At 43.7% G+C, this 25,000-nt stretch overlaps 1 protein-coding gene and 1 pseudogene across 4 annotated transcripts in view; one reads left to right on the plus strand and one right to left on the minus strand.

Annotated features, from left to right (window-relative positions):
• Nucleotides 1–841, minus strand: part of LOC309848616 (mitochondrial ornithine transporter 1-like) — a 209,745-nt pseudogene extending 208,904 nt beyond the window's left edge. The window contains exon 1 of the transcript XR_014316581.1: nt 701–841. The product of XR_014316581.1 is annotated as a mitochondrial ornithine transporter 1-like (transcript). The remainder of the gene's footprint in view (nt 1–700) is intronic.
• The window catches only part of LOC309848613 (mitochondrial ornithine transporter 1), a 309,487-nt gene that overhangs the window by 248,476 nt on the left and 36,011 nt on the right, over nt 1–25,000 (plus strand). The window lies entirely within an intron of this gene.

Consider the following 25,000-nt stretch of genomic DNA (forward strand, 5'->3'; position numbering starts at 1 on the left):
ATTTCAGAAACTATATATATTGCAAGCCAATATTAAAGTAGCTAAATCTCTTCACATATCATGATAGATCCATCTGATGGAATAGTACTCAGCTCATGCTATTCACATGAATGCAACAATGAAAAGTTGGATTAAAAAACAAAGGGATGCTCTGTAATACTCCTTTTATACAACTTCTGGAACACGACTGGGATTAGTAAAGCATTCTGTGCTGCCCACACCATCTCAGCTTCACTCCGCCAAACTGGAATTGCATGCTTGGTGAACAAGCTTCGTGGTGGCAGAACTTCGGGGTTTAACGACAGTATCGGTGCAGTGTGAGTACTTTAAATGACGAATCAAAGAAAAAATGGAGGCAGGAATGAGACCGTTATAGTCTCGGGAAGTTAAAAAAAAAAAAAAAAAGAAAAAAGGAGTGGGTGAGACAACTTTGCTTCTGGAGCCCGGACTGAATGGGGGGAGGCGTGGCGGAGAGCTCGGGACAGGAGCCAACCTTGGACCCCGAGCTCTGTTTCTCACCCCGTTATGACCTTGGGCAAGTCATTTTAGCTTTCTGGGATTTCCCGTTCCTCAGCTTTACAGCAACGGCCTCTGAGATCCCGCGGGCTGGAACATCCACCCCAGGAAGCGGAGAAGGACCACTGAACGCCCCGGAGGTTGCCTTGACACCCGCAGGGCCAACAGCGCCCCAATGCGGTACCTGACCGTTCCGTGCGGAGCACCGAGTAGCACAATCGCAGCCTCTGAGCCTCCAGAGCATAAAGGGAAGCGGGAGAGAGGGCGCAGAGGTAGGAACGCGGAGACCCTCGGAAACACCGCCAAGACACAAACGCAACTGGGAGCAGAAACGATGAGGCCGTCCCTCTGCCAAACACGTCCCCCGCTCTCTCTTTCCGTTCCGCTGCCTGGTGCGTTCCTTTCCTTCACGTTCCGGTGGGCAACAGGGGCCTGTAACTGAGTTCCGGCCTCGGCCGCGACCCGGCCCTGTCAGCAGCGTCAGGGCGATTCTAGTGGCCTAGGTGGAGTGGATGCCTGAGTTCAGCTAAGATGCGCCGGCTGAGGCATCAGGACCAGCGCGGGAGAGGAAGAGAGTGGAGGAAGCGATCTAGTGTGCAATACTACTTTGAGGGGCGGGGAAGAGGCGGAGAACTGACCCCACTGGGCGCTGTCTGGGGGAGAAGGTGCACAGCGTTCATCACATTCTCAGAATGGCCCCTGGCCACAAGGTTAAAAAAGAAAAATTCCCCTGGAACATAGAAATTAGTATTTCTTTTCAGTCTCTGTTCTTGATGTAGCGTCAAAACATGAGACGGGTATGTTTCTTCGCCCGCCCTCCACCCCAAAATTGTTTCAGAGAGAAAAATGAGCAAGAGAAAGGCGTGGCTTCGACCTGCCCTTGAGGAAGGCCACAAAGGCTGAACGAGGGGGGTCAGACCTCGGCGTGCATGAGCAGAATCCCCCGCAGAAGGCCGGCTGGTAGGTCACGCGCGAACCTCTGGACTGCACTTGCATGGTGGCCGCCCAAGGCTGACGTCAATTTTCCCAACCGTTTCAAGAGGGACTCAAGATTGGTGGCGAGGGTTCTGTAAACGGAAATACAGAAAAGCGTAGGAGTCATAAACACGTTGGGAAAATGTGCCTCATGAATTAGTAAGGACTGAAATTTACCCTAGCTCAACTTTCTTCCTTTCTTCTTCTTTTTAAATTTTTAAATAAATTTTTGTAAGATTGATCGATTGATTTTAGAAAGACTGAAAGATTAGGGAAAGGGGGAGAGGGAGACAACGTCCAAGCTGACTCCTGCTGAGTGCACAGCCACAGGTGGGCCTCCATCCCAGGACCTTTGAGATCAGGACCTGCATCGAAACCAAAAGTCCAACGCTCAAAAGACTGAGCCACTCAGGCGGCGCAGACTCTCAACTACTGCTTTCCGAAAGAGGCCTTTAATGATTACCCTAGTTAAAATAGCCTCCTGCACCACCCAGTCCCAGTCTCTGGCAGGGATCCCTGTTGTCTACCAATCCCCATTTCACTTAGGATACACATAAATACAAAGTGGTATAATTGGTGTACTATTAAAAGTGATGATCAGACTATTACTTCTGATGAACCTCAAAGTCCTAATGCTCAGCCAACAGAGCCAGACGTAAGAGGCCATACACTGTATGATTCTGCTTCCATAACAGTGTGAAGAAGACACAGCTAAAGGGAAGAAATCAGATCAAAAGTTACGAGGAAGTGGGGATGGAAGGAGGGGATTGGGTACAGCAGAACATGAGGGAACTTTTTATACTTATTGAAATACTCAGGGCGTCTGGGTGGCTCAGTGGGCTAAGCCTCTGCCTTGGACTCAGGTCATGGTCTCAAGGTCCTGGGATTATGCCCCATGTCAGGCTCTCTGCTCAGTGGGGTGCCTGCTCCTCCTAGCCCCGCCTGCCTCTCTGCCTGCTTGTGATTTCTGTCTGTCAAATAAATAAATAAAATCTTAAAAAAAAAACTTATTGAAAAAAAAACTATATCTTGATTCTGGTGGGGGTCATGGCCTTTCAGACTTACCAAAACTCAAGACTTGTACACCTAAAATGTGTGGTTTTTACTGTATGTAAATGATATATATCAGCAAAACTGATTTGAACAAAAAAGTTAAAGCAGTTAGAAATCTGCAATTATAAAATTGGTCACAAATTAAACCACAGGAGAAATTTAATATATCCTAAGAAAAAGAAAAGAAAAAACCTGTCCTTTGAAAAAGTACAATTTGTGCAATGGTTCAAAGCAATCATTTATAAAAGAAACAAAAATGTAGCCTGAAAGCAGAAAATGTTTTTCCTCGTTCTTCTATTTTGCCATGGAATCACTAATCATTTTCTTCTCAGTGCCCCCTGAAATGCACTTTCTAGAACAATGTACCTTTGGCAAGAGGCAGCAAATCAACTGAAATAGGTCCTGATATCCATCAGGGACTTTGTCCTAAATGTCTCATGAAATTCTACACTAATTAACTTGACAAGCTTTCTATGAGCGGAAAAGGCAAAAATTATTCTATATTCCAGGTACCGATTGCTGTGTAACACTCCAAAACTTAATGGCTTAAAACAACAATTTATTCTCTCTCACAGTTCTGTGGTTCATTGGGTGCAGCTGGACGGTTCCCCCTTGGGGTTAGTCATGTGGCTACAGTCAGTTTGCATCTAGTCTGGATTGGATGTCTTGGATGTTAATCTCATTCACATATTTAATGGCACAGCTGGGATGGCTGGAAGACACGGGGCCTGGCCGAGTAATATTCTCTCTCTCTATTGCTTCCTCTCTCTCCACGTGGCCTCTGAAGGGTAGCAAAATATGCCACCTTAAAATATATCACTTGGGTCATAAAGATCATTTTGACCTGTGGACATTTAAGATGCAAATACAAGTGGAGCTCTCCGCCCTCCCCCTATTTGCCTAAACGCAGGACATAAACTTTTGAAGGTGTTCCCCCTCCCTTCTCTACCAGGAAAGACAAGTTAAGCACTGGCTACCGCTCTAGAAATGTCAGCCCAGAAATGGCACTAAAGGAATCCACATAAATAACTTTACTAACTATCCCTTAGTTTACATTAGACCCCCTACCATATATTTGCCTTTTTACGATTTGGTGCCCTAGAAACTGAAAATCCTTTGCCCTGCTCTTGTCACTTCCCTGAAAACTCACCACTGTTTTAAGATGCTATAAAAGCCCCAATCTAACCACCTCTTTGAATCACTCATCTCTGAGTGCTCTCAGACACAGAGATATGTCTGTGCGGCATATGCATTAATGAACTTCTATTTGTTTTTCTCTTGTTAAACTGTCTTCTGTTAGTCTAATTTACAGGGTCCCAGCCATTGAACCTAAGATGGGTAGAAGGAAAAGAGATCTTTCTCCTCCCCTGAACCTCCCTACCTGGCTAGCTTGGACTTCCTTACAAGGTAACATCTTAGAGCATTTGATTTTTTTACATAGAGACCAACTTACCATATAGCCTTACATACAGCGAGCATTCCATGAGGCCCAGAGTAACACTGCACAGCTTTTTAGAACCAGCACTGGAAATCACATAGTATCACTGCCGTGGTATTCCACTGGTAAAAATAAGCCATGAGGCCAGCCCTCAAAGTTCACTTGACAGAACTGTACCTTCCCGGGACCCTAGGAGGAGCGGCTTGTAGGGCCCACCTTTGGAGACTTGCTCCCATCTCTCAGCAAACTTTTAATTACGTCCATTCACTGTACCAGCCACTCTGCTGTCTTGTTTTGTATTTTTTTCTTTTTTAAATATCCAACTATTTTGATAATTGTTTAAGAACTCATTTCAGTTTATATAAAATATTACAAAGAAGTATCACATACATTATTTAATTTGGTCATTGTGATACTAATAGAGGAAGCCAGGACAAGGATTTTTTTTTTTAAGATTTTATTTATTTATTTGAGAGAGAGAGCATGCAGAGGGAGAGGGAGAAGCAAACTCTCCGATGAGTGGGGAGCCCGGTGCAGGGCTCCATCCCAGGATCAGGGCCTGAGCCCAGGGTAGACACCCCACTAGCTGAGCCACCCAGGTGCCCCAGAGCAAGGATTTTTATCCCCGTTGTACCAACAAGAAAATGAGCCTCAGAGAAGTTCATGGAGTCACCCGAAGTCACGTGACTAGTAAGTGCCAGCCCACAGCCTGCTGACTCCCAACCAAGGCTTTCCACTGGCTCTCATGCCCGCTCAATGGCATGTTTGTGTTTCACTGGCATCATTCCAGCCTGAATGTCAAAGTTCACTTGACAGTGTCGGCAAAACCATGCCTCTATGGTTAGGGTGGTAAGACAAATTAAGAAAAAGCAAACAGGGGGCGCCTGGGTGGCTCAGTGGGTTAAGCCGCTGCCTTCGGCTCAGGTCATGATCTCAGGGTCCTGGGATCGAGTCCCGCATCGGGCTCTCTGCTCAGCGGGGAGCCTGCTTCCCTCTCTCTCTCTCTCTGGCTGCCTCTCTGTCTACTTGTGATTTCTCTCTGTCAAATTAATAAATAAAAAAATAAAATCTTAAAAAAAAAAAAGAAAAAGCAAACAAAGCTTTAGGGAACTGCCCACTGGAGAGATTTTAATGAGCCTGTGTTTCAGATGAAGATTATAGATATTGATTGTACTATTTTTTTTCAAAAAGGGCTTCTTCAAACTGATTTGATTTTGCTTATAAAATATGAGATAACCCTTCTGAATAAAGTAGCAATAAATTGGGGGGTCCCTGGGTGGCTCTGTTAGGTAAGTGTCTGCCTTCAGCTCAGGTCATGATCTCAACATCCTGAGATCACTACTCCACACCACCCTGCATCTCCCTTTGCCCCTCCCCTCCCATTTGTGCTGTCTCTCACTCTCTCTCTCTCTCTTTTTTTCTCTCGGACTCTCAAATAAATAAATAAAATATTTAAAAAGAAAAGTAGCAATAAATTTGCGATTATGCAATAACGTTAGAGATGATGCCAAGGTAACTTTTTTTTTTTTTTTGACAGAGAGAAAGACAGCAAGAGAGGGAACACAGCAGGGGGAGTGAGAGAGGGAGAAGCAGGTCTCCCACAGAACAGGGAGCCCAATGCAGGGCTCGATTCCAGGATCCTGGGGTCAAGACCTGAGGTTAAGGCAGATCCTTAATGACTGAGCCACCCAGGTGCCCCTGATGCCAAGGTGTCCTAAAATAATACATAGACAAGTCATGAATGTTCAAAGGATCACTAAAGAAAATATTAAGGTCTCAAATATTTTTATTTATTTATTATTTATTTAGAGAGCAGCAGAAGGAGGAGAAGAATCCCCACTGAACCGGAAGCCAGACACGGGGCTTGAACCCAGGACCCTGAGATCATGATCTGAGCCAAAATCAACAGTCAGACACTTAATGGACTGAGTCACCCAGGTGCCCCCGGTTTCAAATAGTTATACTGATGGTTCAAATATGTTTCAAATATTTATACTAATTGTTTAGCATTACTTCACAATGCCAAGCAGATGTCGAAGTCAATAAAAAAGGGAGGATTTGCTGATGTATGTTAGAGAGTTAACTTCATGGAGCTCCTTACCTCCTTAACACCTGGAGACAAACTGACATTGGGTCCAATACTATAAGCAGACAAAACTCTTTGAAGTTTGCCATGTGACATAGACCACCCAGAAAGTTCACATAATTAAAGAAAAATAAACTCTAACATGTGTTTTTATACTATTTGTATTTTAATAGAAAGCAAAGAAATGAAATCGAAATTGAAAAAGAAATCAAAAGCAAAGAAATGAAAAATTAAACAATCACACTAAAACTTCGTAGCTCAGGGGGCACCTGGCTGGCTCAGTTGGTAGAGCACACAACTCCTGATCTCAGGGTTGCAAGTTCAAGCCCATGTTAGGTGTTGAGATTACTTAAAAATAAAATCTTAAACAACAGCAACAACATGGGGGCACCTGGGTGGCTCAGTCATTAGGTGTCTGCCTTCAGCTCAGGTTTTGATCCCAGGGTCCTGGGAACGAGCCCCGCTTCAGGCTTCCTGCTCAGCTCTCTCCCTCTCCCACTCTCCCTGCTTGTGTTCCCTCTCTTGGTGTGTGTCTCTCTGTCTAATAAATAAGTAAAATCTTAAAAAACAACAATAACAACACCTCTACAGAAGGTGCAATACACACAGTAGAATGTGGTTGTTCTGGGATGTATATAGTGAAGGACCAGGCTCTGCCCAAGAAACTTTGGTCAAGTTTACTTACCCTTTTAGGGTCTCAGATGCCTTATCTGTGGAAAGGGAATAGTAATGGTACCTACCTTCAAGGTGGCTATGAGGATTAAGTGGGTTAAGACGTGTACAACTGCTTAGAACAGTGCCTAGCACACAATAAGCACTATAGAAGTGTTTGCTACTTTAACATTGAAAGACGAATGGTAATATCCTTTGAAAGTTTAAAAATTACAGAAGCTGTAAGGAAGACAACTTTGTTTTTGTAATGAAACTTGTATGTTTAAATAATCATAGACATACAGAAAAGTTGCAAAAGTTGTACAAATATTTCCTGGACTACCCAGATGTTATCATTTTATCACATTTGTTTTTATCAGTTTCATTTTCTTGCCTGTTATTTTTCCCAGAACACTTGAAAATAAGTTGCAGAGGGGCGCCTGGGTGGCTCCATGGTTAAGCCTCTGCCATGGGTGCAGGTCAGGATCCCAGGGTCCTGGGTTTAAGCCAAGCATCAGGCTCCCTGCTCAGCCGAAGTCTGATTCTCCCCTCCTGCTCTCCCTGCTTGTGTTCCCTCTCTTGCTGTATCTCTCTCTCTGCCAATAAATAAAAATAAAAATAAAATAAAATAAAATACCATCTTTAAAAAAGAAAAAAAGAAAAAAGTTCGCAGAGATAATTCACTTTACCTCTAAATCATGTGGGGTTTATTTCCTCAAAAGTGACATTATCAGGGCACCTGGGTGGCTCAGTGCTTTACAGCCTCCACCTTTAGCTCAGGTCATGATCCCAGGGTCCTGGGATGGAGCCCTGCATCGGGCTTTCTGTCTATCAGGGAGCCTGCTTCCCACTCTCTCTGTCTCTGCCTGCCTCTCTGCCTAGTTGTGATCTCTGTCTCTCAAATAAATAGATAGAATCTTTAAAAAAAAAAAGGGGGGGGGACATTATCTCACATAAGTACAGTGCAATTATAAAATTAGGAAATTAACATCAATACAATACTATAATTCAATCTGCAGACCTTATTCAAATTCCACCATCACAATGATGTCCTTTATAGCAAGAGCAAAAGAAACTCTTTTCCTCATCCACGACCTGATCAGAGATCACAGGTTGCATTTAATTCCATGCCTCTTCATCTCCATTGAGTGGAGTTCCTCAGTGCATCATTGTCCTTCATGACCTTGACTTCTTTTTTAATTAAAGTATAGTTGACACACAATGTTACATTAGTTTCAGGTGTTTGACCTTGAGGTTTTTGAAGAGTTCAGGTGAGTTATTTTGTAGCACATCCTTATTTTTTTTTTCCTGTTTCCTGTTTCCTAGATTAGTTTTTTTTTTTTAAATCAGGAGAAATGCAGAACTGAAGTTATATTTTTCACTGTGTTCCATGTCAAGAGGTATTTGTGTTTGTCAGCCCCATTACTAGCGGTATTAAAAATGAACAGCTAGATAAGCAAAATAGGTCAATCAGAGAAAGTCAATTATTATATAATCTCACTGATATGTGGAATTTAAGAACTAAGGCAGAGGACCATAGGGGAAGAGAAGAAAAAAATGAAACAAGACGAAACCAGAGAGACTCCATAAGTCCCAAACTATAAGAGACTCTTACAAACCATAAGAGACTCTTAATCATAGGAAACAAACAGGATTGCTCGGGGCGGGGGGAAGGGATGGGGTAACTGGGAGAGGGTATGTGATGTAACGAATACTAGGTATTATATAAGACTGATGAATCACAGACCTGTACCCCTGAAATAAATAAAACATTATGTTAATTAATTGAATTTAAATTTGAAAAAGAAAAAGAAATAAACAGCTAGGGTAAGATATACATAGGGCAAGGTCTAGAAGGGTCCTAGGCACAAGAACTTCTGTCACTTTGACTTGGGGTGGACCTATCCTCCTGGCGCAGAGATGTCTTTGCCAAACTTGAAGCTTCTGCAGAAAAGCATTTTGGTTGAGGATGTTAAACTATCTAGAAGGCTAAGAAACACTCTCCTTTAAAGGCTGTCTTCTGATTTCAAACATAGCACTCCTAGAGAACACCAAAGCCATTTTTTTTCAGCAATTACTACTTCTGGACATAAACCTTCATCATTCAACTCTTACTAGATATTCCAGGAAGAGTGTATTGTTATTGTTGTTAAGAATTTTTTTAAGGATTTATTTATTTATTTGAGAGAGAGAGAGAGCACACATAGAGGAGCAGAGGGAGAGGGAGAGAGGCAGACACACCATTGAGCGTGGAGCCCGACACAGGACTCAATCCCAGGACCCTGAGATCATGACCTGAGCCAAAATCATGAGTCAGAGCTTAACCCACTGATCCACCCAGGCACCCCTGTTGTAAGAATTTTAATATAGTTCTGGGGTGGCTGGGTGGCTAAGTGGGTTAAGCCTCTGCCTTTAGCCCAGGTCATGATCTCAGGGTCCTGGGATGGAGCCCCCATAGGTCTCTCTGCTCAGCAGGGAGCCTGCTTCCCACTCTCTCTCTGCCTGCTTGTGATATCTTTCTCTGTGTGAAATAAATAAGTAAAATCTTTAAAAAAAGGAATTTTAATATAGTTCTACATGCAGATGCTGAAGAAAATGAAAGAATTTTAAAAATTAAGGAGAATATTGTTTCTAGCGAGCTCATGGTGCTGCAGATCTTAAATCTGTGAGTTGAAGGCAGAAATCTAGAAGTAAAAATGTTATTGATGTCACATTCAGTTGTATTTTAAAGCAGCATGTACATTTAGTCTTGGATGTTGGGAAGAGTTTTTCAAATATTCTGAATTATAACACATCTTTGTTCAAGGCCAGTCTGAGAGTTTAGGAAAGGTCATATCCTGAGCTATAGAAAAGCATTCTTGGTTCTGTGCAATAAGATGGACAGAACAGGAAGAACCAGGGTTGAGAATTAGACCTTCTTCAGGTGTCACAGCAGTGCAGTAGGGAAAGGATTGGCCCAGCTACGAGAATGAAAGATTTGAAGACTTTGCCTACAGCTGTCTAGAAGATAATATGATAATTGTGTTTATTATCATAACACACACGCACACACCATATATATATATATATATATATATATATATATATATATATATATAACTGCTCTGATTCCAAAACATTCTATGAATTAATGATCATTTGAAATTTTTTCGCTAGTGAGTTAGAAGTGAGATTCAATGACTAGTGGCTTGCTAAACTGAAAGATGATGTTGGGCGTATATTATAATTATATAAAAATATTGAAAATGGGTGAAATTACACAAAGTTACAGAAGAGTAGCAAAGATGATAAAATAGCAGTTTAGCTTAATAGTGAAAGTGAATTTGCTTCCATTTAATGTACTTGTGTAATACTGAATCTACCCACATTCATTTCGTACATTATTTAGCTACTATGCTAATTCTAAGAAACACCTTAGCTAAGTAAATAACACATGTTGGGAAAAGTTAGAAATGTTCTGCCGATCTGCCATTGCCGTCAATCTGTTCATGCTAGGGCCACAACAGGGCAAATAGAGAAGCCCCTTTGCTGTGAGGGCAGGTCAGTGGAACACAAATGTCACTGCCCAGGTGAGTTTTTCTGGTTCTGGGGCTGCTTGCTTATGCATTCATTGAAGTTTTTGCTGCTTGTTTTATTCCATTTTCCAACACACTTGCTCTGTCTATATATACTCCATATGCAATCACATTTAATTTATATTATGCATTACTTTTCAGTCACTAGCATCACCTGTATATGTGATTCACTTTCCAATAAATATGTTGCTTTGTTGTTTACTATATACCAGTATTCACTGATACCAATATATTAACTTTTAACTATAGAGTTTATATAAATATATGTGTGTGTGTATACACACACACATATATATACACACATACATATTTAAGATTTTATTTATTTATTTGAGAGAGAGTGAGTGAGAGAGAGAGCGCAAGAGCTGGGAAGGGAGGAGCAGTGGGAGAGGGAGAAGCACACTCTCCACTAAGCAGGGAGCCCAATGTGGGGCTCGAGCCTAGGACTCTGTGTGGGATCATAACCTGAGCCAAAGGCAAATGCTTAACCATGTGAGCCAGGCACTCATATATATATATATATATATATATATATATATATGTATATATGTGTGTATATATATGTTTATAAAATACATGTGTATATATATACACATATATTTTAAGATTTACTTATGAGAGAGAGAGAGGGAGAGAGAGATCAGGGGGAGGGGCAGAGAGAGGGAGTGGACCCCACCACCCTACCCCGAGCATGGAGCGGGACACAGGGCTTGATCCCAGGACCCTGATATCATGACCTGAGCTGAAATCAAGGATTGGATGCTCAACCAACCGAACCACCAAGGCACTCCCATAGATTTTATATTTTATCTTCAGGTTTGGTAGACATTACTGAATATCCAGATTTTATGATTTCATGTGTAAAAAAAAGGAAGTTATTTTATGTGCAAAATAATTCCTTCCCTAAAATCAACTCGAAATTAACTTTCAATGCTTTTGTGTAAAAGAGTGCATAAAACATCCTCCAACAAAACTGTGAAGTACCATATATACCTGCTATACGACAGTTAGTTACTGATAATGGGGCACCTCTGTGGCTCAGTGGGTTAAGTGACTCCTGATTTCAGCTCAGGTCATGATCTCAGGGTGGTGAGCCTACATTGGACTCCATGCTGAGCAGGGAGCCTGCTTAAGATTCTCTCTCTCCCTCTGACCCTCCCTCCCTATGTACACCCACTTCCTCTCTCAAAAAAAAAAATTGAAACAAATAAGAAAACAGTGATCATCACAACACGAACAGCCACTATGGAGTACTAAACAATCTGTAGCTGCTATCTCTTTTTCTTTTCCACATGACATCAGGATTATCCAATCCAAGGTCATCGCGTGTCAGGGCAGACAGAGGACACCACGCAAGAAGGAAGTCCACAAACAGTCAATATTTGGAAATCCTACCAGTCAGGCTGCCACTGGCATTGGTACACTGAGTTCTGTTCTTTGTGAAATATGCCTGCAGAATAAGCCCACTTCTCCAGCACTTTTAGTTAGGCATTTCAATTTACACATGACCTCCTCAGTAAAAGTATCAAATTATTAGGAACGTTCTTCTCCAGATAACATACTGGCGGAAGGCGCAGAGAGGAGGAAGGAGGCTAGGCTAGCTGAGCTCACTTAGGGCATAGTTTGTCACCAGGTTTCCCGATTTGGGTGGGGAATGGGTGGGTGTGTGGCAGAATGTCAGAGGTAATATTTCCCTTCCCTTTTCACAGGTGTGCTAAGACCTGTTGTGCTTCCACACCACCCACAGTTGGAAATGTTTATCTTTCTCGGTAGATATAGATGTATTTTAGGCTAATCCAGGCTATAAATCAAGCCAAACAAGAGTATCAAGCCCAGCCTAAAATAGACATGGATACCTGGTATTAGTATAAATATGTAACATGTGTTATGTGAAAATACAGTTTCGGTCCCCTTGGAATACGAAGATGGAGTAAGACTCCATCCCTGCTTCCAGGGTCTGGTGATCAGATCGGATCAGGGTCACAGGTTAACAGGTGATGCAACAAGAGATACAAGGCAATGTAGCCAAAGGGTCATGGTCACGTACTCCTGTGGGGGCACGGGTGGAGGAGTCTCTTGGATCACAGGGTAGCCTTTGCACTAGGTCCTCAGTGCCCCAAACCAAAGGGCAGCGTCAGGTGTGTGGGGGCCAGGGTTGGGGGAGGGTGGGGAGACCTGCAGCAGCGGCCTGTGTGGGAGATGGGGGCCGGAAGAGGAAGTGGCTTTACACCCTTCAGATCAGACTGTCTAGGTGTTCGCTTCTCAGCCTCAGTGTAAAATGACTCATTCTCAGCAGATTGACATGTAAAATGGCTTTGGATTTTAAGTTTCTCAAAGAGCAGGATCACGTCATCCTAATGTGAGCTGCACAGCGTAAGACACAGCAAATGCTTTCTGGAGCTGACAGAGATGTTTCCAGACAGAACTGTCCTCAGCCCCAATTCTCAAGTACCTGAAAGGTCCCTGGTTGCCCCACCCCCACCCCTTCCCTTTTCACCCTCACGCTGCCCCTGGGGGCCTGCCTCTGTGCTGCCTGCCCTTCTCAGAGCTTCCCAGCTTTGGACCTTCCCAGGCCTGGCACCGTGGCCAGATCCTCTCTGGAAATTAGGCTTCTCCTCCCCTCAACTGCCTGTCAAACTGCCTCTCTCTCTTCTCTGCATCAGGAGGAGGGCTGAATACTTCAACCAACTTACACTAGTGTGTGAAGGCCCAAATTGCTGGCTTATTTAACACTTATTTAACAAGCCATGGCAAGAAAATCTGATTTTTAGAAGAAGAGCTTTTAAATTCCAGTAAGCAAGACTGCAGCTCCACTTGGGATTGTTTTGTTTTCCCTTTCCTGGCCCTTGCAAGTTAGGTCCCCAAGAAACCTCTTCTCTGTGAGAGTGAATACCTCTTTGCCCCTGGCATGTATTTGTAGGGCTCAGGTGCCCTCTGCAGGCAGAGATAATCTCATGGTACATAAAACATTTATACCACGGTGTGGGGAGGGGGGCGGCATGTGGTGCTCCAGTAGTGTGTGTGGGTGTATGTGTGGTATGTAGTACGTGTGTGAGAGTGAGGGGGTTGGTGGATATATGCATTTCTGTGTGTGTGTGTGTTATGCAGTGTATTGTGCTATAGTGTGTGTGTGCTGTGTGGTCTGTGTGTGTGTGGTCTGTGTGTGTGTGTGGTTTGTGTGTGTACGTGGTATGTAGTATGTGTGTGGTATAGTGTGTGTGGTATGTGTGTGTGGTATGTACGATATGCGTGGTATAGTGTGTGGTCTCTGCAGGGTGTGGGTGATCTGTGTGTGGTGTATGTGGTACGCAGTGTACTGTGGAATAGTGTGTGTGCTGTGTAGTCTGCATGTGTGTGGTCTATGTGTGGTGTGTAGTATATGTGTGGTATAGTGTGTGTGGTTTGTGTGTGGTATGTAGGGTATGTGTGGTATAGGATGTGGTCTGTGGGGGGAGTGTGTGATCTGTGTGTGGTGTGTGAATGTGGTATGCAGTTTATGTGTGGTGTGATGTGTGTATGTGGTATATAGAGTATGTGTGGTATGGTGTGTGTGTGGTGTGTGGGCTGTATGTGTATGTATGTGGTATGTAGGGTATGTGTAGTGTTGTGTGTGTATGCTGTGATGGTGTGTGTATGTGGTATGTAGTGTTATGTGTGGTATAGTGTGTGTGTAGTCCGTGTGTGTTGTGTGTGTATGTATGCGGTATGGGGGGTATGTGTGATGCCGTGTGTGATATGTGTGTGTATGCATGTGAATCCCTGCTAAAAAGACTACAGATGATTGGAACCTGAGCTGGGGGTTCCCTCATTCCTCTGCCCCTCATTCTAAACCCCTAGTCCAAGCCACCATTGTCCTGGGCTTTGACTATTTCAATGGTCAGCTAAGTGGCCCCTTCCTATCATTCCCACTCTCCTGCAATTTCTTCCCTACCCAGCCACCAAAGCTCTCATTAATAACACAATTCAGACCATCTTTTTCACCTGCTTGAAATCCTAAACTGGCTCTCCACTCTGCTTCAGAAATTTTCCCCCAGAGGGTAAGATTTCATTTTATTGTTACATCAGTCTCACAAATAAACCAACACAGTGAGAAACACAGAGCAGGTAAAGTGCAGGGCAGGGACCTGGCAACAGGAGAGAGGAATCCAGTCTGTCTCCCGGGCCCTAGCCTGGAAAGGCCATTCTATCACACAAGACCAAGGGTAGTTGAAAAACAAAGCAATTCACTCCGTAGACATTCTGAGGGGAGGAGTAGAAAAACTTCCCAGGTGGGTTCTGCGCAGGGAGAGGAAATGGACCTAAATGCCCTCCCGGCCCAGTGCTTGACTGTGGCTCCCACCTCTGTCGCCCTCACTGTTCCAGCCACTTGGGTCTTCTTTTTGATCTTCACAAACACAACACAGCTTTGCTCTAGGACTTTCAGCTTTGGCATGGCATCTCCTCTTTCCCGGACTATTCTCAAAGACTGTCCCATGGTTGCCTCCCTCACCTCTTTCTAACTTAGCTCATCAGCCATCTTCTCAGCTGCACCACAACCGGTGAAGCCAACCTTCATGTAGCCCAGTTGCGTTGCCCTTGCTCACACTCAACACCCTCTGAAGCAAGGTCCTTTCATCCCCTCAATACACTCAATGAGCACCTCCAGTAGGGGCTAAATTGCTTGGGCTATAACAAGGTACAGTTAAGCTCCCTGCCTCTTGGAGCCTACAGATCTTGTCAACCCTTTTGTTTACTTATTTAGTGTCAGCCTCCCTCACTAGAATATAAGCTGTCTGAGAGCAGGGACCTTGGTCATCCTTGTTCCCTTCTTTATTCTCAGTGTCTAAAACTGCCTAAGACTGAAAATCATTCATGGTCAATTTTCATTAAATGAATAAAATGTTTATATTTTTACTAGGGTACATAGATAATATTTTAAATTCCCTTCATTGTGATGAAGTCAATTCATTCAATTAGTATTTACTATAAAAATAAGGCAAACCAAAAAAAAAAAAAACCCAAATTGCTAATTATTCCAATGATCTATAATAGTTACCACTGACTGACCACTTATCATGAGTCAGGGACTATAATAAGTTATTTATATATGTTACCTCATCTTACCTTCACCAAATTCCATGACACAGGTAGAATTATTCTTCCCTTTCTAAGATGAGGAATTTGGGGCTTAAAGAAGTTGTCCACCATCATAAAGCCATCAAATGGGAGAGCTGGTCTTCAAGGACAGGAAGTCGGGCTCCAGAGTCTGTGCTTTCAACCTCCCTTCCATGTTACCTATCCACCTGTCCACATTCATATCAGAAAGTAAGTCTACTCATCAACTCCCTACCACCTTCTGAACAAACTCAACACTTTTAGCAGGGTCTGTGGGACCCGTGGAGGCCAGCCCTGCTCCTTGCTAACTTATTCTCCTATTATCCTCACCTTTGATCCCGCACTGAACCACTGGGGCTTCTAGATCGTCAAGCTTCTTTCTCCTTTCTTCTCATGCAGTTTCACAGTTTGTTTCCTCCTTTCAAACTCCTACTCACAATTGTTTCTCATACTTCAAGACTCAGCCATTACCTCCTCCACGTGTGCTTCCTGGTTCCTTGGGCTTGGTCCTGTGTCCTTTCCCTGTTGCTCCCCAGCATCCCAGACATGCCTCTGCAATACTCAGTGAACTCCTTTCCTTGATGCAGTCCCTGCGATTTGGAAACAAGGCTTTGCATTTCATCTCCAAATCTCCAGTGTTTAGCGCAAAGCTTGGGATGGAGATGTCGACTACTGCTTTGAATGACGGATATTCATTTGGGGATTAGTTGAATGCCATGTTCTAGTATTTTGCACACAGAGTGTGAAGAATCCTATTATAAAGAGAAGGTTAGAATGTGGCAGGTGGAAGTCTTCATTGGTGAGATCACCGAGGCACTGGGGATAGTGGGGATGGGGATAGTACACAGAGCATCAGTTGGTAGAACCATATCTTTCCCTCATTCTCATCCCCAGAAGACTTATTCTAACCACCCAGCTGGAAAAATAGGTGCTGGGCTTTCCCCCTCAAGCCATCTGACTCCAGACCTGCAATCCTCTCTAGGCTGTGTTGCCTCAAATATACTGGACCTTTCAAAGAATGGATGTATCCCTTTATTCATAGACCCTTTCAGTGATTGTATCTGTGTTTCTCCAAAATACTCAATTTTCTAAAAGCACTTTTTAAGTGTTAAGAAATAGCTAAGTGTCTTGTGATGGGTGCGCAGAAAGATCAAGTCATTTACCCAAGTTCTCGCACTACTACTAATAGAGAAATTTGCTTCTAGACCCTGTTCTCTTAACCAATAGACTATCTTGTCTTCAGAACAACTCAGTCACTCAATTACTCATTCTACAAATATTTATTGAGTACCACAGAACACCAGCTATTGTTCTAGATCAGCAATGTTTGATAAAACTTTTAGTGATGGGTGCCTGGGTAGTTAACTGCCCCAGTCTGTTAACAATTGGACTCCTGATCTCAGCTCAGGTCTTTATCTCATGGTTGTGAATTCAAGGCCCGAGTTGGGCTCCATGGAGCCTACTTAAAACAAATGAACAGACAAACAAACAAAAACTTTCAGTGATACTGAAATTTTCCATACCTGTCCTGCCCCATATGGGAGCCACTAGCCATATGTGGGTATTAAGTATTTAAATGTGTTGAGGGCAACTGAAGCAATGAATATACTTTATTTCCTTGTAAGTTCAAGTTAAGCAGCCATATGTAGTGATGGGCTACCCAAATGTATCATTCCAGAGGCCAGGGAAACAGTTAAAAGCAAAGATCCTCGATCTTGCCAGTTTACATTTTGGGATGAAGAAAGAGGTGAGAGGAAAAAAGAAAGACAGCAAATAAGAGACATAATATTTAAGTGGATTATATGGCATGTGATATGTTGCAGAAAATTAAAAAGTACAGCACAGTCAACAGAGGCTAGTTTGCATTTTGAAATAGAGTGATCACACCAATCATAAAACTTTCTCATCCTTTGGTTAGGATAATTTGGTCCGATTCAATTCCTACTCCAATTTCTCTCCTTCTCTCTTCCCTTTCCTCTTGTGAGTTCAGCTCCTCCAAGATGGGGCAGGAAGGGGACAGGAAAGTCAGGCTTGCCTTTTGCATGGGCCTTGCTCTGGGTCCATCTGATGCTGGTGGTCTCTGCCCAGATGAGGCTCTTCAGAGACTATGCTGTGGGGTTCTCTAGGGCAGAGTGTGCAGGTTTGCCCTGGCTCCCTCCATGCTGGAGCACTCCTCTCAGACAAGGGCAGTGGCTTCTGCTGCGGTTAGCCTACTCCCAAACCCTCTTCAGGCAATAGATCATCTCCTTTGGCTCCTTGGGCAGCCCCTGGGCTCCTCCCTTCCTGTCTTGTGGGGCCATGGGACCGACTGAGAGCCCTGATGTCCTTCATCAGACCACTAGACCTTCAAACCAGTAGGGTAAGCCTTTCCACCTTCAGAAATCTCTGAGAAACAGGCATCAGTCCTTAGGTCCATGAGACCTTTGCACTCTGGCTGCCCCAATAAACACACCAAGCCCTCCTGAGACCCCCTTATCGTGCTTGACTCTGCTTGGACAGTTAACTGCACCATGGAGGACATGGACTTGGCAGCTCACAGTCTGCCGGCTAGGAAGAGAGCCAATCATATTCTTCTCAATGTAAAAAAAGTATATTTTTGAAGTGTAGTTGACATACAATGTTATATTATTTCTAGGCAAACAACATAGAGATTTGACAATGTTGTACATCACACAACACTCACGATGTTTAAGTGTGGTCACCATCTGTCATGATACGTTATCACCACCTTATTGACTATAGTTCTTGTGCTATACTTTTCATCTCCGTGATTTATTTATTTTATGAAACTGGAAGGTTTTTTTTTTTAAGATTTTTATTTATTTATTTGACAGTCAGAGATCAAAAGTAGGCAGAAAAGCAGGCAGAGAGAGAGAGAGACGCAGGCTCCCTGATGAGCAGACGGCTCAATTCAGGACTCTATGCCAGGACCCTGGGATCATGACCCGTGCTGAAGGCAGAGGCTTTAACCCACTGAGCCACCCAGGCAATCCCAAACTGGAAGTTTTTAACCTCTCAATCCCTTCACCTATTTCTCTCACCTCCCCCCACCCTCACCTCTTCAATTTTTTGGTGGCCTAAATGACTTTGTGAATCGGGGGGATAGGCATCTCAACAAGAGCCCTGCACTCTCCCTGTCCCTCACAGTTCGCCTATGTCTAATGACAAACACGTCCCTGCCACCTAGTCAGTTTCTCTCCTACTGCAGACTGTGACGGTGGAGCCTGAACGAGGAGCGCTGGGCTGATGGAGGAGAAGGCAGCAGGTTGCGCTGCCTCTGTTTAACCCTACAAGGAGGTGTGGTTATCCACTCGCGGCAGCTCTTTCTGGAATGTATGGGACTTACCGCCTCTTTCCTTTGAGTCTTAGCACCAGTTTAGGATGAGAGGAATCAACCTCCTCTTATGCTTTCTGGTATTAAATCCTAATGGTAATTGTTAACAGCGGCATTTGGGTGACTCAGTTGATTAAGGGTCCAACCCTTGGTCTCAGCTCAGATCTTGATCTCAGGGTTGTGAGTTCAAGCCCTGTGTTGGCCTCCATGCTAGGTGTGGAGCCTACTTTATTTATTTTTTTAAAGATTTTTATTTATTTATTTGACAGAAAGAGACACAATGAGAGAGGGAACACAAGCAGGGAGAGCGGGAGAGAGAGAAGCAGGCTTCCAGGTGAGCAGAGAGCCCAGTGTGGGGCTCTATCCCAGGACCCTGGGATCAGGACCTGAGCCGAAGGCAGATGCTTAACAACTGAGCCACCCGGGCACCCCTGGAGCCTGCTTTTTAAAAAAGCTTAAAAAGATAAAAACAAGTGCAATTTTTAACCATATATTAAATGATCCATCTATGTAATATCCCTAAATATAAAAACTTCCTTTTTTGGTTGTCTTGTTTGGTTCACAAAAGAGATTCTTCCTAAGAGGATAGACTTCAAATCTTCCATTGACCACAGTGACCAAAATATATATGAGAAGAAGAAAGATCCAATAACTGTAGGGCTGAGGTAGTCTAGCATCATCGTTGCCAAGACAACTGTTTTGTAGTGACCAAAGGAGGAACTGTTCCTCATGATATTATGGAGAAGCTATACATTAAGTTCTGCCTCCCCCAAATGGCAACTGTTTAAGCTGAATTAAGTGCTTATTGACTCTGAAAATTTGAAGGGATATATCTGACTGGTGTCAGATGTGAACATAAGAGATGAAAAGAACCTAAACAAGAAAATTTATTCATATATTTCTTTTTTATTTAATTTTTATTTATTTATTTTTAAAAAAAATTTTAAAATTTTATTTATTTGACAGAGAACACAAGTAGGCAGAGAGAGAGAGAAAGAAAGAGAGAGAGAGAGAGAGAGAGAGAGAGAGAGGAGGAAACAGGTTCTCTGCTGAGCAGAGAGCCCGATGTGGGACTTGATCCCACGTAGTGGGATCATGACCTGAGCTGAGGCAGAGGCTTAACCACTGAGCCACCCAGGTGCCCCAATGATTCATTTTTTAAAAAGATTTATTTATTTGAGAGAGAGAATACACAAGCAGGGGGGAGGGGTGGAGGGAGAGGGAGAGGAAGACTCCACGCTGAGCAGGGAGCATGACATGGGGCTCAATCCCAGGACCCCACGATCATGACCTGAGCCAAAGGCAGATGCTTTACCAATTGAACCATCCAATCGCCCTCAATGATTCATTTTTTAAAAAGAGTTTATTTATTTATTTTAGAGAGAGTGTGCAACCATGACAGTGATGGGCGGGGGCAGAGCGAGGGAAGAGAGTCTCAGGCAGACAGTTATGGGAGAGAAGACCACAGGTACCTACAAAGGCCATACTGATAAATTGTAAGACAATAGTGCAATCCAACAAATTTATTGCGATGACTCATTCTTTTTTAAGGTTTTATTTATTTATTTAAGAGAGAGAGAGAGAGAGCATGTGTGCACCATAGTGGTGGGGGATGGGGGTGGGTGGGTGAGGGGTAGTAGATGAGAGAAAGATCCTCAAGCAGAGTCCGTACTGAGCGCAGAGCCTGAAGTAGGGCCCCACCTCGTGATGCTGAGATCATGACCTGAGCTGAAATTAAGAGCTGGACACTTAGCTGACTGAGCTGCCCAGGCGTCTCTCACAAGGATTCCTTTTGACAGCACCTAAAACCCACTGTGGGCAAAGCTGGAGCCAGAGGAGGAATAAGTCAGAGTTCTTGCGCCTCAGCATGGGACACAGAGTAGATTCTACTATAGGGGCCCTGAGGGCTCAGCGGGTGGCTCCTTCCACCCACCTAGCGGAATTTTCCAGCGCTCTCAGCTTTATACCCCCACCTCCTCTGCACAGAGCCAGATTTCTATGGTTCCCCAAATGAGTTGTACCTTTGTACATGCAGTCTTCTCTGTTAAAAAAAAAAAAATTAGAATCATTTGCCAACACCCACCCCCACCTCCGCCCCAAGAAACCCTGATTTAATTACAGTTTCAATGTATCCCAGGAATGCGATGTTTTAACAGTCAATATGAAATTTCCTGATCAGCCCTAGTGAGGTTATCTCCATGATAAATCCTGCCATTCTCTTTCCCCATAAAGAAGCTAACCTGGCCTGAAACAATCCTTTCTTTTCTTTGAAATAACTTCTAGCTCCATCCTCCGTTTTCTGAAAACCATCCATTTTGCACAGCTCCTTTCAGCTTCTCTCTGCTTGCTGGATGGTATGCTGCCCGATTCATGAATTACTTAATAAAACCAATTAGGTCTTCAAATTCACTTGGCCGAATTTTGTTTTGTAATACCCCTAATGGGAATGCTCAGCCTGTCTCCAGGGGACATGTGTTGTGTTTTCTGGCTGCTTGGCATTGTCTTACAGCCCTGCCTACATTTGGGGAGTTCTACCAAGGAAACTTGTCTTGTCTTTTAAGACAAGACAGAAATATCACGTTCACAACCCCCTTTGCAGATCAGAGTCCAGGCACCTGACTCACGCTCCTTCCATCAGCTGCCTCTGTGTGATTTATTGATTTGGAAAGGAGCGATACAAGGCAGTGGCCATGGTGTGGCAGTGACTTCTCTGGCCAGGCTGGTAACGAAGTTGCCCGGCTTGGAAGAGCAGCAGATAGGATGCAGAGGCCCTGGTACGAAAGCGACAGTAGTACAGACTAGAACATCTAGAAGCTCTGAAGGAGTTGCAGCATGGTTTCCATGGCTCAACAGTTCCAGTTTCCATGGCTCAAGCAGTGGGCTTGGAGACCCTTGCAAGAAGTTCTTTGGGGAGCTCCATCGGCTCATTCAGCAAACGTGGAAGTCACCCAGCATCCTTGTAATCTTTCGCTTTTGTGCTCCAGAGTTGGCTTCTGTTGATTGCAAGTACGAGTTCTGAGTGATACATCAACAGGCTTTCCTCCCTTAAGAAAGGGCCACTTGTCTTTCAAAACCCACCCCAGCATGGGGGTCCGCTGGGGACTTCCCCTACAACTCACTTTTCTGTCCCTTATTCGTTCCCTTCTCTGGGATGCCACACTCCCCGCCCTCCTCTGCAGCAAGCCCTCACCAAATTTTAATTATTTGTTTCTTCCTCCTTTACCTGGACTGAAGTTTCTCTGAGGCTAGCCACGGTGTCTTTCATTTCTGTATTTTCAGCACTCAGATTATATCCTTTCATTGACCCATCAATGATCAATGAAAGTTCCTTATTGATAGGAAGCAATAAACAGATGTGTTTGGGAGAACAACAGATCATGAAAGGGCTTTTGAGGTGCCTGTGTCTAATACAGGCCTTGGTAAATAGTAGGAGGATTTCGACAGGCACAAATGGTTGGGACTGTCCAGTTGCCGTCCATATTGACATGCAATCTCTTTTCCTGTGCTAGCGTGTGCTTTGAACAATCCGTCTACGATCATTAACTCTAGGAGTTGATGAAGTGCTTTCATTCCAACACGTAAGAATTTGTCCCGAATAAAACTTTCACTTGCGGGGGCGCCTGGGTGGCTCAGTGGTTTGGGCTGCTGCCTTTGGCTCGGGTCATGATCTCAGGGTCCTGGGATCGAGCCCCGCATCGGGCTCCCTGCTCCGCAGGAAGCCTGCTTCCCTCTCTCTCTCTCTCTGCCTGCCTCTCTGCCTACTTGTGATCTCCGTCTTTAAAAAAAAAAAAAAAAAAAAAAAAAAACTTTCACTTGCGGACTTCAATCACTCCTCACTTGTAGCCAATTTCCCGACGACCCACGACTGTTAAGCGTGTCGGGCTTCTTGCTGTTTCAGTCGATGTTTGGAGGCCATGGCTCCTCTGCTCCTCGTTACCACATCCGGCAGCGGGAGTTTTCTGTTTTGATTCATCAGGCAGTTCTGTTCAGCAATGGCTTCTGAGCCTTTTCTAGGTATGTCCGCTGGTTGTGAGGGACTCATGGCCGAAGCAAGCAGTCTCGATATGGTACGGAAGTCTCTCGTAGGCTAGGAATTCTAGCACGGACTGCATGTTTGCTGTCCATGCAAGAAACATGGAAGGAGAGCGTGGAAGGCTTTCCATCTTCCACGGGTTGGAAAGCTTGCTCAACTAACCAGCCGCCGCCCCCTCGTGTGTCTGCCTGAGCCTGTGGGGCTGGACTGAGCACAGCAGCTTGAGTTCCAGATGTCAGAGGAATAGCCCTTTCTTTTCACTTCTGGGATGAGCTCTCTGTGCTTATTTGTTGCTGAAATGCTCCAGCTTTAAAATGTAGATGTTAAGGTGAAATCCTCTTTAGTTTTAAGCATATGCTGCCTGTGGCTAGAGCACAGAGATGGACTCACTGCAGAGCTCTCTGTGGGGGTGGGGCACCCTGGGCTTCCCTTGTCTTCCGTAGGGTTCCCTTCTCAGCAGTCTGGATGAGCCCTGGTCTGGTTTTGACAGTGCTGGGCCTCAGAGGCAGGGAATTCATCTTCACACGTTTCCTCTGTGTTCCCTCTATCTGTTTTGAAAGTGTAAAATAAAATCTGATTTAGGCAGGTGGGGGCAGGCAGTGAGGACAGGGGTTTAGAGGTCAGCAAGAAGAGCCTTAGGTGGTTGGAGTTATTTGAGCTGTAAGCCTATGTGTTCCCAGTTCTAAGTGTCTACTTCATAGGATGTTGTGAATACAAAATGGGAAAGTACACAATGCTTGGTCATAAGCACTCCATAAATGGAATTTGTCTAGTACCTATTTTAGACAGTAAGAGCTCCACTCAAATGCATCCCCTTCTCTGAAGACTCTCCTGACCACACAACTAGGATGCATTTGCTCTCTGAGCTGCCATAGCATATTGCCTGCGTGTCTTTCATGAAGTTGTCTTGCAAATATGCTTTTTAAAAGTGATTATATCCTTAAGAAACTTACCCTATGCTTAATATGCTGTGGGGGACATTCCTGATTACCTAACAAAACCCTGCTTCCCCCTGAGTCCCCTCCAGGTCTGCCGTGGTGATGTCTCAGGAAAGGTAGGCATCTCCTACAGTCCCAAGAGGGTAAGTCATCATTGGTTAAAACCAGGTGTCGGCAAATCACAACCTGCTAGCCAGATCTGGCCTGCCATTTTTCTCTTTTCTTTTCTCTTTCTCTTTTCTTTTTTCTTTCCCTTTTCTTCCCTTCCCCTCTTTCCTTCCTTTTCATTCTTTCAAAAGATTTTTTATTCATTTCTTTGAGAGAGAGAGAGAGAGAGAGAGAGAGACAAAGAAGCATGCACAAGTGGCAGGGAGTGGCAGAGGGAGAGGGATCCCAGGACTCTGGGATCATGACCTGAGCTGAAGGCAGATGTTTAACCGGCTGAGCCACCCAAGCACCCCATGGCCTGCCATTTCTTTTTGTAGGGTCATGAGCCATACCAAAAAAAAAAAAAAAAAAAAAATTAACAGTTTTAAAAGTCTGAAAAAATAAAAATCAAATAATATTTTGTAACAGGTAAGAATTACATGAAATTCAAATTTCAATGCTCATAGATAAAAGTTTTATTGGAACACAACCATACTTACCTCTTTACCATGTCTATGGCTGTTTTTATTTAGAACAGCAGAGCTGAGTAGGTGTGACAAAGATTGCATGCCCTACAAAATATTTACTAAGATATTTACTAGCTGGTTGGTCCTTTTCAGAAGTTTTCTGACCCCTATCTAAACCAAATATGATAACTCCATTCTTTTCCCAGTGTTTATGTTTGGGCAAGCATAAGACTCAAGTTCTGGGCTAGTGGAATACAAGGAGAAGCGTGCCAGGGGACTTCTGGGAAATATTTTTTTGTGTGTGATAAAAAAGATATGGAGAATTCTTCCTTCCTGGCCTTAGATGTTACATGTGTGGATGTGATAGACCTGTGGCAGCCACTTTGTGATCATGAGGGAAAAGTCAAGAGAATCATAGAGAAGTTGACCCAGATACGTTTGGGCTGTTGAATTAACCAACCCTGGAAATTCCTATTTCTAGATTTCTCTTTATATTCAAAATAAGTATATAAAGAGTTGTGCATCCTGTTATTTGCAGCCAAACAACCCTAAAGTATATGATTTAAGAAAATGATTTTAAAAATTATGTCATAGTATTTCCTTTTATTGATGATCCATTAAATTTTATCCATTTGCGGGCATTTCTCCTAAGTCTTTGCTACTATAAATGATGTCTTTAAAAATATATGTATA

The sequence above is a fragment of the Mustela nivalis genome (genome assembly GCF_964662115.1).
Source record: "Mustela nivalis genome assembly, chromosome: 15".
NCBI lineage: Eukaryota > Metazoa > Chordata > Mammalia > Carnivora > Mustelidae > Mustela > Mustela nivalis.